At 39.0% G+C, this 14,720-nt stretch overlaps 1 protein-coding gene across 1 annotated transcript in view; it reads left to right on the top strand.

Annotated features, from left to right (window-relative positions):
• The first annotated feature begins 9 nt into the window (after nt 1–9).
• RAP1A (RAP1A, member of RAS oncogene family) overlaps nt 10–14,720 on the top strand; it is an 81,628-nt gene continuing 66,917 nt past the window's right edge. The window contains exon 1 of the mRNA XM_025288103.3: nt 10–131. The gene's annotated coding sequence lies outside the window, so the exon portion shown is untranslated. The remainder of the gene's footprint in view (nt 132–14,720) is intronic.

Here is a 14,720-nt window from a genome sequence, read left to right as displayed (position 1 = left end):
TCTGGAGGCTCCGCCGCCGCTGCTCTCGAGGCCGCTACCGCCGCCGTCGCCGCGTAGAGCCGGAGCAGGAGCCACGGCCGAGAGGAGGGAGGAGGAGGAGGAGGAGGTGGAGGAGGTGCCGGACCGGGGGGGTGAGTGAGGGGCGGGGAGCCGGAGCCGGCCCCAGAGGGAGCGAGGGGCGCGGGTCGGACGAGTCCGGGCCGAGGCGGCTCCTGTCGCCGGTCAGTCCCCTGGCTCCCCCTTCCTCCTCCGTGTTCCCTCGGTGTCCGGGGCGGCGGCCCGGGGGCCTGGCCGGCGGGAGGGGCCAGGACTCGGGGAGGCCCGGCCGCCGCCACCGGGGCCGGAGCCAACCACGCCCGCGGACCAAGCCGGTCGACTGTGGCTGGGCCTGCGGGAGAGGGACGGGAGGGGCCCGGGCCGGGTGTGGGAGAGAAAGAGGACATTGTGTCCCCCACCCTCCAACTCCCCGAGGTGTCATGGCACAAGCCCATTTCCCTCGCCATCTCCCGGGACACTGTGCCCTCGCCCCTTGCTGCCTGAGAGAGGTACTAGATTGGACATCGCTTCATTTTTCTTCTTGCTTGTACCCTGACTAGTGTCAGCTCTTCTTTCAAACCCAGTTCACCCTTTGGGGGGCACACGAAGAAGGGAGTTGGAGGGTTGGGTGAATTTTCTGACCTCGCTGGACTGCTGGAGAAGTGTGGGTAGACGGGAGCGGTGTCCTTTCTGTGTTCACTTGTCAGGGTTCGGGATCTCGCATTTCTTCATTCCCCTAGCGCACAGAGCTGACATCTTTACACCCCACTCCACCTCTCAGCCCCTTTCCCGCCCTCTGTCCCCCGCGTCTTCCGTAGCATGCCATGTGTTCGCCTTCTCGGCGTGGCCTTTCTTGGGTCTCTGCTTCCTCCCTGAATTTTGTTAGGGAAGAGGTCACCGTGTGATTCTTGTCTTCCTTCAGGCTGGAACTGGTAGGAGTGTCTTTTTGCCCCCTTATTCAGGAAGTTAAGGACGGTGTCCTCAGCTGAATTGTGTAATTTAGTGCTATGGGGAAAAGATGAGGGGAAGACATCAACTCACAGGGCTAAGAAGCAGAGTTTAGGGGACCTTTCGACCTCTTGGAAAAAGAACTAGCGTTCAGGAGTCATTCCGTTTTGGGAGGGAAGACCATTCTGTCACTGCTTTGAAGGAAGTGGGGTATAAAAAGAAAGGGAATAACAGGGCAGGAGGTTAATGGGTCACAGCCGTACAGGTGGCCACAGTTTTCTGTCTGCTGGGTTTGAAATTCTTTTTGTTTTTATCACAGTAAGAGTAAAGTATCAGCCTTTAGTTTTAACGTGAAGCTCCTACCTTCAAAAGCATGCTGAAGGGCAGTCTCAGAAGGGATGCTGCTGGAAACAGGATTTGGAAACTTTATTTTGGTTTCCTGTCACAGTGTGTGGGGGTGGGCACACGTGTGTGTAGTTTTTCTTTTCTTTTGATGTAACTGATATCTGTGGATATTTTGACATAATAAGCACTAAATCAGGCCCTGAGCTCCTTTCTGTCTGTATTATGATTTCCTATACCACTTTCTGTTTAATTATATTTGTGTTCGCTGGATTTCTTTTTAATCTGGTGTTTCAGTGAATCTTGTTTCCTATGTATTTTGAATTATGTACTACAAAATATGGTTAAGTGTAAGGTGCTCAAAATCACGCCATCCCCGGCACATGGTAGGCACTTGGTATTTCTTGAATGAAATGTGTTATTGCAAAGATGTGTCTTGGTTTTATATATTTTCTATCCTTTGAGAGGTAGCTCAAATTAGATTTCACTTCACTTCCAACATACAAAATAGTAATTATTAACCTTTTCTGGGCCACTGACACCTTTGAGAATACAGTGAAATGCACATATAGACTCTCTCCTCAGGAAAGAAGTAATAGACATTTAGGTACAGAATTTTACATCTTTAGGGACTCTCTGAAGCCAACCATGGGTGCTTGTCTTAAATGTAAACTCTGAGTATTATTCAGTTCTATATTAAAAGTGTTCAGAAGGCCTTTGTTCACTTTCTGTGTGACCTCAAGCATGAGTGTCTACCCTCACAGATTTATTTGGGTCTTTGGGAACAAGATTTTAAGACTGATTGTTATTAACAGTTTTATGAGAAAAGTTCTCATAATTCTAAACAAATGGCTTTGAGGGAGATAAGATTGTCATAGTCACTATTGACAGCTTAAAATCATAATCACGACTGACTTACATTTTATGTTGTTTAAACTCCTTAGCAATATGATCACTAAAAAAGGTTCACAGATCATTTTTCCTGTTCTCTCGCAAGTTTGTTTATATGCATGGTTTTTGGTGTAGTTAATAATTACTGTATCAGTATTCAGTATCTGTTTAACAAGTGCTTTTTAAACACCTATTATGTGAATAAAACAAAGTCCTTGCTATCATGGAGTTTATATACTAATCAGGAGAGATGGGCCATAACCATATAAATACAGAATAAGTCCGATGGTAAGAAATATGCAGACGAGTAAAGTGGGGTTAGAGGGTACAGAGAGTGGCAAGGAATGGTAGCCAGGGAAGACATGATGCTGGAGTAGAGACCTGAAGAAAGTAAGAAATTTATGCTCTCTAGGGGAAGAAGATAACAGGCAGAGACCACTCAGTGTACTTGGCCTTTTGGAGAAGGCCAGTAAGCAGGAGGGAAAATGAGAGAGTTTGAGATTAGAGAAGTGGCCGAGGCCACTGTAAAGCCTGTAGGCAGTGGTCAGAACTTTGAATTTTACTTTGAATGAAATGGGAAACCACTGGAGGGTTTTGGGTAGAAGAGAGAACTATGGGAACAGTTCTGGCTGCTATGTGAAAATCAACTTGGGGAAGGCAGCAGGGAGTGGAAGCAGAAAGACCAATTAGGAGGTTAATGTTCATTTTAAACCTTTTTGCATGGTTGCAAAATAGTCTGTCTGCTTGCTCTTGGGCATATAGATAGTTTCCTTTTCCCCTTATTGAAAATAACAATGAAACGAACACTTTTGTGTATGCAACATTTTCTTCTTGAATATTTCCTTGGAATTGATTTCCAGAAGGACTACTGAATCAAAGTATATAAATATACTTGTCTTCTTGGTGTATCTATTAATTCCTTCAGAGAGTAGTTTGTACTAAAGTGACAGCCACAGTTGTTGATCTGAAGTTTCATGCAATGTTACTTGAGTGAATATTATTTAATACTTAAACAATTTGAATTATAAAAAGAAACCTTTTAGATCATTAGGTTGAATTTTCCAGTAGCTAGCTCACATGAGTTCATAACGTTCGTTCAACTCTCTAACATTTTAATAACAGGGTGCTAATTGTTGGGGATAACAGTTGGATTAGACAGGGTCTCTGCCCTCAGGAAGTTTTATATTATGTCATAATTTGTGATCTCATAGTTAAATAACTTAAAATCTTGCCAGTCTTTACTGTTACTCAAGAACTTTGTTAGTATATGGTTGGTGATCTTTTATAAAGAATAGATATCCCAGTCAAGCACCTAATTTTTCATATTAATTCTTTTTTCTTATAAAAGGACTTTTCAATGGTATCAGCGATTAGTTTAATTTCTGTTTTGTATGTCTTTAGAATCTTAAATCTCTGATAGCCTCATGTTTTGTTCTTTGCAGTAAATTATGCAACCAGCACTTAGTTGAGGACTCTCACAGTTGAATTTTTAAATTGTTGTAATTCTTTGTAAGTTATTCAAAACACAGACTATTGTTTCTGTTAAGTCAACATTGCCTCTTTGAAATTTTATTTAGATTATGAGGAAGGATGATATCAGTCTGTTTTAATAGAATTATACCATTGTGATGGCATTGCTCAGCATTTCTAATTCAGAAGTCTAAAAGGCTTGATTTGACATGAGCAGAAACTCCAGCATCTATAAAGTGAGTGGGCTGAGCCAATGGAGTTTACCTGCAAGCACCGAGCACTGTGTCTCACACATGCTAGGGACCCAGCAAATGTCCATTGAACCTCATATAACCTCTAAGCTCCCAGTTCTAAAATTCTCATTTTAGAAGGTCAATAGAAATATCTTGTATAAAGCATTTATATCTTAATGTTGTGGTGAGTTTAAAATTGTGAACATAAACTTACTTCCTCCTAATGTTCCTTTCAAATTGAATTCATCTATTTTAAAAAGAGTTATGGCATATTGCCAAGTATTTTCTGCTCGTTCTGATGTCATATACTGCTATATGACTTAATGCCAAATTCATATCTTATGGAAATGATTACTGTTTAAAATAAAGATACTTAAGCTTTCTTATGTTACTGAGACAGATGAAGGGTCCATTTTTTTCCCTTTTGTTTATGTCTGAAATTTGGAGATTACAAATGGTAGTTTTTTGTGCTTTTCACTTTCATATACAGAGAAAGTATTGGCCATTTTACATGTTGAATTTTTGTAATAGTGGTTATGAGTATGCAATGAAGGTTCACACACGCTCTCTCCAATCCTGTTTGCATTCAATTTTGAGATGACTGATTAAGAGAGTAGTTTGTTTCAAAGTTAAAAGATCCAGATTAGTATTGAACCTATAAACTTAGTTTATCACAGTGTTCTGCTCCATTAAGCAGTTCAGCAGAGAACTGTGCCCTGCTCTCATTTCCACTTGAAAATAGGCCTTTTAGAGGTAAAAGGTGCAAAGGAAATTGTGTATGATGGTTAAGGTGGAGTTGAGATAGTGTACTTTTGTGAAGTGGTCTAAAAACCATCCTTTTATAATAATTTTTCAGAAGTACATGATATACACATGGAGGATTAAATATGTTCTATGAAATTATTTTCAATTATTAGACTAATAGGTTTTTTTTAAAGTTCTAATGACTTATTTAGGCTGTATAAATTTAGATTAGATAAATCTGGAAAAGAAGATTTCTTTGCATATCCAGTTTTTCCAGGGATACAGATAGTTTCCTATCTCCACCCTATTTATTTAGTTCACATTGATAGAGAGTGGTTCAAAGTGTGGAATGGTAAAATTAACCAAATTTAGGATTAAATGCATAATTCTATGTTTGGTTTCAGAATATATTTAAATTAGGCTATATCTCATAAGGATAGGAATGTACTAAACTACACTAAGTCCATTCTGAAGGAGATCAGCCCTGGGATTTCTTTGGAAGGAATGATGCTAAAGCTGAAACTCCAGTACTTTGGCCACCTCATGTGAAGAGTTGACTCATTGGAAAAGACCCTGATGCTGGGAGGGATTGGGGGCAGGAGGAGAAGGGGACGACAGAGGATGAGATGGCTGCATGGCATCACTGACTCGATGAACACTGTGTGTGTTCACTCACACAGTCTGAGTGAACTCTGGGAGATGGTGATGGACAGGGAGGCCTGGCGTGCTGTGATTCATGGGGTTGCAAAGAGTCAGACACAACTGAGCGACTGAACTGAACTGAACTGAAACTACACATAACTGATAAAAGACACTGTTGGATTAATTAAAGCTTGAGATGACTTAAACTTTGAATCCACAAGTACATATGTATGCCTGTAACATGCATGGTTGTTTGCAGTGCTATGTTATACTCACTCAGAACTGTAGCTTAGTTATCAGTGACAAAAGTATAAAGTTGAAGAAACACAAAAAACTGGATACAACTGTTTCTTTGGACAAAGCCCAGATGCCACTTATATAAGATTCTAAGTTAGTAATAGTAGGAATTCTTATTGCAGACTGAACATTTCAGATCTGTCAAATGTGTGATCCAGAGAGTAAATTCATTCACTATTTTTTGTGATATTTTTAAATTCATAGTCATTCTGTTCTAGACAAGTATTGTATAGAATATTAAGCAAGCAACCATAACTTAATGATTTTAGGAGCTGACATTTAACACTAATCTTTGGGTTTTATGTAGTTTTTAGTGTCTATCCCAAATCATTGATGTCTTTTAAACTACCTTTTAAATTTCATTGTGTAGTTGTGGAAATATTGCATAATTTCATTAATAGATTTCAGATTCAGTCATTGAACAGATGTGTGAGTGACCCAGTATTAGGCTGTTTGATGGAAACTGAGACGTGGGGATGTAATTTCTACTCTAAGGAATTTATTATAGTCTAGTAATTTATTTTGTTTGCCAGAACCTGACATATGTTTTATAAATAAATGTTGTATTTTCATGATTGAGTAAAAATAGAACAATACACATTTTCTAAGTAAAATCTTTGTGATATTTTAATTCTCTTTCAGTTGCTAACAACTATTTCTGTGGTCTTATTTTCTAACAGCTTTTTAGTATTCGAGCAAACCAGTCTCCCATTGGTTAAAGTGTATAGTAAAATAAGAATTGCTTGTTCAACTACCTATTTTACTTCTGTTGGTCTTTTTTTTTTCCAAATTGCTTTTCTGCATATATGCTACATTGTAGGTAAGTTTTTTCCTGGTTCAGCTAACAGTTTTAATTCTAATGTTTAATGTGAGACGTTTTGGAGGTTTTTTTTTTTGGAAGGACAGCTTAATATTTTTTCTACAATGATTAAAATCATCCTGTGCCACTGAAGTGAGCTATCCACTAAAATAAAAGATAGTAGTCAAATGCATCTGTGCATTTTTAGTGATGTTGGTAGTTTGCCAGCTTTATTTTCAAGTTCCTCCCAGACCTAACTGTGATGTGCTTATAAGGCAACAGCAGTATATTTAGTCAATTTGTGAAATGAGAATAGTTTTTCTGGTTTTTCCATTTTGCATGTTTTGAGTTAGGATTAATTGGACATTTATTATCCTCAATAGGCATACAATAAAACAGTTCATTTAACTGTGGTGCTTTCTGCTGGAGTATTGGCTGACTTTTAGATAGCCTTGTGTAATTTCATGAGTACTACTGAGTTTTGGATGACATTCTTTATACAGTCTAAAAGTACAAGTAAGCCTAATAAAAGCTGGAAAGAAAACAAGTTTGATGCTTTCTTTGCAGTAGGAAGTGTAGTTTCTACTCCAAGCAATATGCCCTTGTTTGTTTCAGGGCCATATTGCAGGGGTTGCTGCTGCTAAGTCACTTCAGTCGTGTCCAACTCTGTGTGACCCCATAGACAGCAGCCCACCAGGCTCCCCCGTCCCTGGGATTCTCCAGGCAAGAACACTGGAGTGGGTTGCCATTTCCTTCCCCAGTGCATGAAAGTGAAAAGTGAAAGTGAAGTCGCTCAGTTGTGTCCGACCCTCAGCGACCCCATGGACTGCAGCCTACCAGGCTCCTCCGTCCATGGGATTCTCCAGGCAAGAGTACTGGAGTGGGGTGCCATTGCCTTCTCCGATATTTCAGGGTTATAACTGCTTAAACCTTTTTTCTTGTTTAAGCTAATTCATGTTCATTGTGGTGGCAAATTTTGAAAAGAGCGTAAATGTAAAGAAGAAATTGAAGATTACCCATAAACCTATCGCCCAGAGATAATTTCTACAAACATTTCGATTTTCGTTTTTTTAGTTCTTCTCCTTTCTTACTTCTTTTCAATTAAAAAAAAAAAAACCTCTGAAATTATACTTTTGTAAATGTGGTTTTGCTCCTGCTTTTATCTCTGAACAGGTTATTGTTCTCCTAGTGTGGGACTCTTAGGTTGATCTTTATAATACTACTATTTTAAATAACACTGGGACAGACATTTTTGTGCATTTATCCTTGATTGCATCTCTTTTTTTTTTTTTTTTTCCTAATTTTCCTTTAGGGTAGATTCCCAGAAGTGGAATAACTGGATCAAAGGGTGGTTACCCTGTGTATGAATGTGTCTCACTGCACCTTCAATGGCATTGAGTAGGTCAGTTTTTACGATCTTTGCCAATTTGAAAGATACCAATTACAGTTCTTGGGTGGTGATCACAAAATCCTCATATTATTAATAATCTGTAAAAACATCAAAGGGTATGATTATTAATTTGCAGTCATCTTTGAAAAAGTTTCTTAGAATGAATTTCTTTGAAAATATTTTAGTAAAAGTAATCTTTGTGACAAAAAAGATGTTCCTTGACATTACAGTTTCAGTATTCTTCTTCTCCTAAAAAGAAATAGTATTTAATCTTCTCCCTTTACTAAAATAACAGACATTGTAAGGCTTATTTTATAGTGTGTAGTAAGTAGAAATATGTAAAACTAAATTATTTCAGATAGAGAAGAGGAATAGTCACATGATTCAGACTTAAAAAAAAAAACCCTCCAACTACACAACTTAGTGTTTAGAGCAATAGCTGTAGAGTTAAGCAGCCTGTGTTGAAATCCTTGCTTTGCCACTTACTCAGTGTATGATTTGAGGCAACTTACTGAGTATACAGTTTGAGGATAACTACTAAATATATAGTTTGATGTTTTTGAGCTTTGGGTTTCTCATCTGTAAAAGGAGAATAATAATACCTACTTTATAGGATTGTTCAGAGGATTAGGAATACTGTTTAAGACTGCTGAGCACATAGTAGGCATTTAATAAAAGCTGGCAGTTGTTGGCTTTGAAAATTTGGGGCCAGTTTTGCTGGGCGGTGCAGAACATATCTTTTGTATGTGTCCTTATTTACATAAATAAATGCAGAGATGCAAAGGGGCCTTAAGCAGTGGCAGCTGAGAGGGAGTGGTGAACATTCTTTGTGTGGTAGGAATGACATGAGCCAAGATAGAAAGTTCAGGACAAGTTGGAGGACAGAAGATTGATTTGACAGAAGCCTAGGCATGTATAATTAGAAAATAATGGCAGTAAGGGCATCAAGATTGATCGGGACTATGGAAGTCATCGAGTGCTAGGTTGAGAAGTATAGGCTTTATGCGGGAGCACAGGAAGTTTTGATATGAGGAATGAGATCCGATCAGAGCATTCATCTTTTCAAAATGAATCTAGATGCAGAGTACAGAAGGAATTGAGGAAGAAAGAGACTGAAGACAGGGAGACTGGTTTAAACACACAGGAGCATTTAATCTCCTTTTACTAAAATAAACATGAGAGGTAAGCCAAGATCTGAGAGTTTAACAGAAAACAAGAGGAAAGGTTTGGGGGGGTGTTGCTGGGAATCAACCATTGTGAAGATCTCTAGATCTTCAGATATATCAAGTTTGGAGATGAAATTCAAAAGAGTCTGAGTCTAATGAATAGGCTACATAGAGTTAGGTGTGTAACCCCTGAGAGAAAACAGGACTCTGGTTGTATGCTGTGTTCGTTGCTGAGTTTTTTTAAAAAATTGATCGGTAAAACATTCCTGTTTTTTAATCAGTAAAAAGCATATGTTTATGCTATTTCTTTGACAAATATATAGTCTCCTACAGAAATTTACTTATCTAGCATTTTGAGTTCTTAGCTAACAGAGAATCCTCACTTTTAGACATATTTCTGGAGAAGGCGATGGCACCCCACTCCAGTACTCTTGCCTGGAAAATCCCATGGACGGAGGAGCCTGATGGGCTGCAGTCCATGGGGTCACAAAGAGTCGGACACGACTGAGCAACTTCACTTTTCGCTTTCATGCATTGGAGAAGGAAATGGCAACCCACTCCAGTGTTCTTGCCTGGAGAATCCCAGGGACGGGGGAGCCTGGTGGGCTGCCGTCTATGGGGTTGCACAGAGTCGGACACGACTGACGCGACTTAGCAGCAGCAGCAACTGGCGGTATTATCTTAAAATAGGGCTTCCATGGTGGCTCAGATGATAGAAAGTCTGCCTGCAGTGTGGGAGATCCGGGTTTGATCCCTGGGTTGGGAAGATCCTCTGGAGAAGGAAATGGCAACCCACTCCAGTATTATTGCCTGGAGAATTCCATGGACAGAGGAGCCTGGCAGGTTACATACAGTCTGTGGGGTTGCAAAGAGTACGACACAGTTGAGCAACTTCACTTTCTTTCTATCTTAAAATACTTAACTGTAAGGTAAAATTCTCCTATATGTGGTTTTCCAGCTTTCATGAATGTAACTGGACTATAGAAACATCAGTTTGTGAGCAGAAGTGATGAAAAGTGAAGTATAGCTTCTTATTAAGCAGCTTATAATGTTGAAGACAGTGAAATATGGAACAGCAAAAAATAGGAAATTAAGTACATGATCTTTAGAAAAAAATAGCACTTTCAGTACTTTTTAATAAAAAAAAAAGAGCAAATGCCGTTCTTAGCCATTCTGGTACCTGCTTCTAGCTCTGCGCTAGCTCTTCTTCCCACTTGGTTGAATACTATGTAAGCAAGTTAGCGTAAAGATTGATATTAATATTTCTTTTTGACTGAGAGGTAAACTCACATGAGCTGTGAATTATCTGCTTACTGTCTCCTTTTATGTTACCAGGTGGGAAAAGAAGCAACCTCCAATTTTAAAAAAGTAAATACAGATTTGTGTTACATTCAGGGTGTTTACATTTTTTAAACCATTGAGTTTTATACCTTTTCTTAATGTTTTCTTTTAGTTTCCAAATATTTTCTAAACTCAGAAATAAAGTCATTATTATTTTTATTCACATCTCTCCACTTTACAAGTATCCTTGAAAATACTTTTAATAAGCAAATGTAGCATATAGTATTGGGGATTATATGTTTGTTTGTTTGTTTGTTTGTTTTCCACAAACACTTGCTTTTCTCATATAAGCCCAGATCTGGTGAACTGTGTGATTATTTCTTTTACTAGAGACCTCAGATAGTCAAAGCAGGGATTTAATGTCTCAAGCTATAAGATTCCAGTTGACTCTGTTTTGAATTGATTTGAAGATATTCATGTTTGTCAACCAAAATCAGAACTACAGTGATTTTCCTCGGACTGATCCCTCTTTTCCTTCCTTCCTTCTCTCATGTCATAGCTGAGAACAGGATCTTCCCTGATTTGGGCCGTGCTTACACTGTCACTGTGATGTCAGCTATGGCTTCCCAGTCTGTACTTCTTACATTCTTAGAAGCATTCTTGCTTCTTGGCAGGAAAAATGTTATTAGATTGAGTGGCTAGCAGCTCATGGTATATTATTATAAGAAAAGTCAGTTTTAAATTTCAGACTGCAATAAAGCTAAAATTAAAAAAAGAAAATTTACTGAGTTTTTGCATGAGGTGACCTATGAGGTGTGTGAAACATGAATAGATTTGCATATTTTTCTATCCCAAAGATTGTCATAAAAGAAAATAAAGCCCACTGGTTGAATATTGTGTACATCTCTTACTCTTTTTTTAATCAAAAGAACATTATTTCTTATTCCTTTTGAATGAGCAGTTTTAAATGCTAAATAAGTTCATAACAAAGAAATCATAGACCTTCCCCAGAATAATCTTAAACAGTTTGGCTGGTTAGCCAACAAATATTTATTGAGTGATTATTGGTTACCTGGTACTATTTTAGGAACTGGAGATAGGGCAATGAGTAGACTGCTCTTGTGGAATTCTTTATACCGTGGGGTTTGGTGGTTTTGGAGAGAAACAGTAAATAAATAAATACATGAACAGATAATTTAAGAGGTCACAGATGCTATGAAGAAGCCATAACAAGAAGAAATGATACTGATGTAAGGGTTTAGATTGAGTGCTGAGGGAAAAATTCCCTGATGATATTTATTCTGACACCTCAGTCGCAAAAAGCCAGACATGTGATGATCTGCAAGAAAAGTTAACCAGACAAGAGGGCCAGTTGGTGTAAAAGCCCTAAAGTAGGAAGCAGCTAGTCATGACTGACAAGTGGTAAGCTGAGGGGAGATTGCTAGATGAAGTTGGCAAGGGACAGATCACATAAATCTCTGGTGAAGGGTTTGGATTTTGTTTTTATAAAAACGAAGTTCACAGCATAGCACTACCTTCCTTTATAGATAAATATGTACAACTTTTGATTTTGAAGATGGTGTTACAAATGAATCTGGTTGAAACAAATTTGCAGGGTAACCAGTATTTTTCCAGATGTAGAAAATCACTATCTTATATATAAATTGTGTTTCCCCCAGGGGTCTGCAGAAATAGGAATCAGTTCAGTTCAGTTCAGTTCAGTCGCTCAGTCATGTCCGACTCTTTGCGACCCCGTGAATCGCAGCACGCCAGGCCTCCCTGTCCATCACCAACTCCTGGAGTTCACCCAGACTCATGTCCATCGAGTCAGTGATGCCATCCAGCCATCTCATCCTCTGTCGTCCCCTTCTCCTCCTGCCCCCAATCCCTCCCAGCATCAGTCTTTTCCAATGAGTCAGCTCTTCGCATGAGGTGGCCAGAGTACTGGAGTTTCAGCTTTAGCATCATTCCTTCCAAAGATTTTTAATGCTGCAAAAAGCCTAGTATTTGCTCTCAATAGACTTATACAGGTGAAATACTATGTATCTTTGGCCAGTAATTATATTAACTCAAATCTTGGGGACTAATCGCCACACTATCCATACCATACAGTGCGGTGATTTGCAGGCTGTTAATGAAATGAAACATTGTGCTTATACCTCAGGAACCCAGCATTGAGTTTCATTAGTTTTTATGTCTTTGACAGTTTGAGAGTTCTTATTAGCCATTATATATCTGGTTAATAAAATATCAGTGCATTTGATAGACAAAAGTCTTTGAAGACCTGGAATCTGTGGAAAATAAAAGATTTTTCATAGTTAGGTTGAGAACTACTGATAAATGTCCCAATCTCTAGAGACACTTATAAGGAAAAGTGAACTTTTTTTTTTGGAAGGTAAAGCCCTTACATCCCATTTCATCTGCATATCAAATCTGTGAAATAAGTATTGTTCATTTTTTGAAGATGATGAAACCCAAAGTAATTATATATATGAAAATTCACAAACTCTTTTTAAAAATTTTATTTATTTGTTTTTGGCTGCACTGGGTCTTCATTGTTGCATGCTGGCTTTCTCTAATTGCGGCATGTGGGAGCTACTCTTCTTTGGGGTGCACAGGCTTCTCATTGGGGTAGCTTCTCTTCTTGCAGAGCATGGGCTCTAGGTGTTCAGGCTTCAGAGTTGTGACATGCAGGCTCAGTATTTGTGGCCTGTGGGCTCTATAGAGTGCAGGCTCAGTAGCTGTGCATGGGCTTAGTTGCTCCACAGCACGTGGAATCTTCCCAGACCAGAGATCACACCCATGTCCCATGCGCTTGAAGGTGGATTCTTATCCACTGTGCCACCACAGAAGTCCCACAAGCTCTTAATTGTGGAGAATAATGTTGACAGCAAACTTTCAGAAGAAAGGATTGCTGCAATACAAAGCACAAAATAAGAGGCCAGTAAATATTTGTGTTTTGCTTGTATGCAAACATGAATGAATGAGTAGGCGAATGACAGAAGACTGCCTCTCTCCCTCTAATCTTCAGTGCAGCACTCTCTTTTTCTTCTAGATGAGTCTAGAAAACTCTTCAGAAATAATTGACTTCACCTATGTTTTTCCTCTGCAAAACTCTCACTTCCCCATAAGGCTTAAATTGCTTAAAATAAATCACACATTAAAAATTCAAAGGAGAGAAATAAAGACCAGAAACCCAGAAAGTGTAATTTTCACTAAGATTTTGACTACTTGAGTAGTCCCTAATGCTTTCAGCTTAAAGGAAATTTGCTCTAGATCTTTCCATTCGTATTCAGGATATCATCATCTTTTGGTTCTGTTTGTATCACTTAAATTTTAACTGTTTAAAAGCTAAGTTTTTTGACATGAACAACAGTAATCAAACTGTTGATGCAGCCAACATGTGTTGTCCATCTAATCTCTGTTTCATTGTGGGGGAAGTATGTGTGTATTTCTGTCTTCTGCTAGTATATCATTGGAGAAGGAATGGCAAGCCACTCCAGTGTTCTTGCCTGGAAAATCTCATGGACAGAGGAACCTGGTGGGCTACAGTCCATGGGGTCTTAAAGAGTCGGACACGACTGAGCAACTAAACCACCACCACCACTAGTATATCACAGTGTGTGATTTGTTCAGAAATATGATCCAGTAATTTGGGGGCATTTAATGGTTAGTAGGGTTAAAAAAATTACATAATGGGACTTTTTTCTCCAACTGATATTAATACTCAGGCAGAACAGCAGTATGAGATCTAACCTTTCAAAAGTTTCTAACCTCTCAAATAAATTAATATCTTAATTTAAGTTTAGAGTACATTTAAATGATCTCACATGCTAGTAAAGTAATGTTCAAAATACTCCAAGCCAGGCTTCAACAGTACGTGAACCATGAACTTCCACATGTTCAAACTGGATTTAGAAAAGGCAGAGGAACCAGAGATCAAATTACCAAAATGCATTGGATCATTGAAAAAGCAAGAGAGTTCCAGAAAGACATCTACTTCTGCTTTATTGACTACGCCAAAGCCTTTGACTGTGTGGATCACAACAAACTGTGGAAAATTCTCAAGAGATGGGAATACCAGACCACCTGACCTGCCTCTTGAGAGATCTGTATGCAGGTCAGGAAATAACAGTTAGAACTGGACATGGAACCACAGAGTTCCAAATCGAGAAAGGAGTACGTCAAGGCTGTATATTGTCACCCTGCTTATTTAACTTATATGCAGAGTACATCATGAAAAACACTGGGCTGGGTGAAGCACAAGCTGGAATCAAGATTGCCGGGAGAAATAATCAATAACCTCAGATATGCAGATGACACTACCCTATGGCAGAAAGCGAAGAAGAACTAAAGAGCCTCTTTATGAAAGTAAAAGAGGAGAGTGAAACAGTTGGCTTAAAACTCAAAATTCAGAAAACTAAGATCATAGCGTCTGGTCCCATCACTTCATGGCAAATAGATTGGGAAAAAATGAAAAC

Source organism: Bubalus bubalis, chromosome 6 (assembly GCF_019923935.1).
Source record: "Bubalus bubalis isolate 160015118507 breed Murrah chromosome 6, NDDB_SH_1, whole genome shotgun sequence".
Taxonomy (NCBI): domain Eukaryota; kingdom Metazoa; phylum Chordata; class Mammalia; order Artiodactyla; family Bovidae; genus Bubalus; species Bubalus bubalis.
The sequence above is the reverse complement of the archived record's forward strand: the minus strand, read 5'-3'. Positions and strand labels throughout refer to the sequence as shown.